This window comes from Arachis ipaensis, chromosome B4 (genome assembly GCF_059453495.1).
Source record: "Arachis ipaensis isolate K30076 ecotype BB chromosome B4, ASM5945349v1, whole genome shotgun sequence".
Taxonomy (NCBI): domain Eukaryota; kingdom Viridiplantae; phylum Streptophyta; class Magnoliopsida; order Fabales; family Fabaceae; genus Arachis; species Arachis ipaensis.
This window is the reverse complement of record NC_142439.1, coordinates 124645826-124648879: the sequence shown is the minus strand read 5'-3', so window position 1 is coordinate 124648879 and position 3054 is coordinate 124645826. Positions and strand designations below refer to the sequence as shown.

Sequence of the window (3054 nt, the reverse complement as noted above, 5' to 3'; positions counted from 1 at the left end):
TTAAAATATAAGTCCATGATTCGCACGGGTTTAGCACTAGTTCGTGTGAAAAGTAGGGAGTGTGATAAAATTGTGAAATAATAAGAAAAAAATAGAGGAAGAATATTATACTTTGTATTTCTTGATTGATTAAATTGTATTGTGAAGATAAAATTAAATATATATAGAGCATTGCCTACGAAAGATAAAAACAAATAAAGATAAGATAAGAACAACTAAAGATAAGATAAAGAAAAGATAAGATAAGATAATAAAGACTAAAATTGTAATTAAATTTATGTATTCTGTTGGGCTGAATTTGTGGGCCACGAGACTTTTTTATTGTTGTCATGAGCTAAGGTGGAAGAGTAGTTTAATACGCCCCCGCAAGCTGGTGGATGATAACTTATATATCCTCCTCAAAGAGGATACCATGGCTCTGATACCATGAACTCTTCCTCCACGTCACTGGTTCCTCTAATCTTGATCATCTCTTGCTTGGCTTTCTCATCTTTGCCACGCTCGATCAAGGAGCTCGGCGAGTCGGGGAGAAAGATTGCGCCGATGACGATCATGACGGCGGGGACAGCCGCGAAACCCAAGCTGTAGCGCCAACCTTTACCGTTCTTCATCTTGGCGAAGAAATAGTTGAAGACGTTGGCCACAAAGATTCCAATGGTGATGGCCAATTGGAACATCATGTTAAGGGCTCCTCTGTATTTGTAAGGAGCAACCTCCGACACATAGATTGGAACAGACTGATTGGCACATCCAATTCCGAAGCCAAGCAACATGCAACCAACAATGAGCATCCACACTTTCTGAGCAAAGGCATTGAAACCGGCACCGACGAGAAACAGAATACTGCCGGACAATATGGTAAGACGCCTTCCAAAGATTCGAGTGATGGAAGACGCACAGAGTGATGCCACGAGAGCAGCTAGATATAGGGAGGATGTAAAGAGTGTCAAAACTTGGCTGTCAAACCTGCAATACTAATTGTCAGATGGCTTTATGTTCATCTCCTTTGCATACACGTCTGGGAAAAATTTCTTTAGAAAAGGATCCATCGATGTAACTCCACCTGAGATGCCAAGATCATATCCAAAAATTAGTCCTCCAAATGCAGCAACCATGCATGTCACAAAAACCCGAAAAGTGAGTTTTCCGGATATTGCTTCCCATTGCCAGACCCCTTTCCAATGAGTTCACCGGCCATTGTTTTATTTGATCGGTTAATGGAATGGAAACAAGGGAGAAGAGAAAAAGAATCACTGATGATAAAGGAGAGATATGACTAAGAGAAGAGAAGGGAAGAGAAAAGAAAGGACTAGTGTTAAGTTTGTAATTAAGTTGAGATGTGTTGTAAACTATGAGGGTAAAACTAAATATATATAGAGCATTGCTTACAAAAGATAAAAACAAATAAAGATAAGATAAGAACAACTAAAGATAAGATAAAGAAAAGATAAGATATGATAATAAAGACTAAAATTGTAATTGAATTTATGTATTCTGTTGGGCTGAATTTGTGGGCCACGAGACTTTTTTATTGTTGTCATGAGCTAAGGTGGAAGAGTAGTTTAATACGCCCCCGCAAGCTGGTGGATGATAACTTATATATCCTCCTCAAGGAGGATACCATGACTCTGATACCATGAACTCTTCCTCCACGTCACTGGTTCCTCTAATCTTGATCAGCTCTTGTTTGGCTTTCTCATCTTTGCCACGCTCGATCAAGGAGCTCGGCGAGTCGGGGAGAAAGATTGCGCCGATGACGATCATGACGGCAGGGACAGTCGCGAAACCCAAGCTGTAGCACCAGCCTTCACCGTTCTTCATCTTGGCGAAGAAATAGTTGAGGACGTTGGCCACAAAGATTCCAATGGTGATGGCCAATTGGAACATCATGTTAAGGGCTCCTCTGTATTTGTAAGGAGCAACCTCCGACACATAGATTGGAACAGACTGATTGGCACATCCAATTCCGAAGCCAAGCAACATGCGACCAACAATGAGCATCCACACTTTCTGAGCAAAGGCATTGAAACCGGCATCGACGAGAAACAGAATACTGCCGGACAACATGGTAAGACGCCTTCCAAAGATTCGAGTGATGGAAGATGCACAGAGTGATGCCACGAGAGCAGCTAGATATAGGGAGGATGTAATGAGTGTCAAAACCTGGCTGTCAAACCTGCAATACTAATTGTCAGATGGCTTCATGTTCATCTCCTTTGCATACACGTCTGGGAAAAATTTCTTCAGAAAAGGATCCATCGATGTAACTCCACCTGAGATGCCAAGATCATATCCAAAAATTAGTCCTCCAAATGCAGCAACCATGCATGTCACAAAAATCCAAAAAGTGAGTTTTCCGGATATTGCTTCCCATTGCCAGACCCCTTTCCAATGAGTCCACCGGCCATTGTTTTATTTGATCGGTTAATGGAATGGAAACAAGGGAGAAGAGAAAAAGAATCACTGATGATGAGGGAGAGATATGACTATGAAAAAGAAAGGACTAGTGTTAAGTTTGTAATTGAGTTGAGATGTGTTGTAAACTATGAGGGTAAAACTAAATATATAGAGAGCATTGCTTACGAAAGATAAAAACAAATAAAGATAAGATAAGAACAACTAAAGATAAGATAAAGAAAAGATAAGATATGATAATAAAGACTAAAATTGTTATTGAATTTATGTATTCTGTTGGGCTGAATTTGTGGGCCACGAAACTTCTTTATTGTTGTCATGAGCTAAGGTGGAAGAGTAGTTTAATAGAGTGTAAGTGTGATATTTTTCTAAAAAAAGATTATTATTATTATCCATTAAAAACATTAAACAAATTATTAAATTTATATTTTTATTGTAAAAAAAGTAATTAATCTCATTTTTTAACCGTTGGAAGACATTGTTTTAGTTCTCTCTATTAATTTTTCATTTTCGAAGGCCACTTCCTCACTAGCATCAATTGCCTCATCTCTTTTTAAATTTTTTTGTTGCACAAATTGCCTCTTCTCTTTGTAAAATTACTTTCGATAATAATGAGATGCGCTAATTTTAATTCTTTGG

At 38.6% G+C, this 3054-nt stretch overlaps 2 pseudogenes; both read right to left on the bottom strand.

Moving 5' to 3' along the window:
• Positions 1-398: 398 nt before the first annotated feature.
• LOC148569090 (sugar carrier protein C pseudogene) lies at positions 399-1198 on the bottom strand (annotated as a pseudogene).
• A 410-nt stretch (positions 1199-1608) lies between these two features.
• On the bottom strand, positions 1609-2408 carry LOC148569089 (sugar carrier protein C pseudogene; annotated as a pseudogene).
• Between the last annotated feature and the right edge of the window lie 646 nt (positions 2409-3054).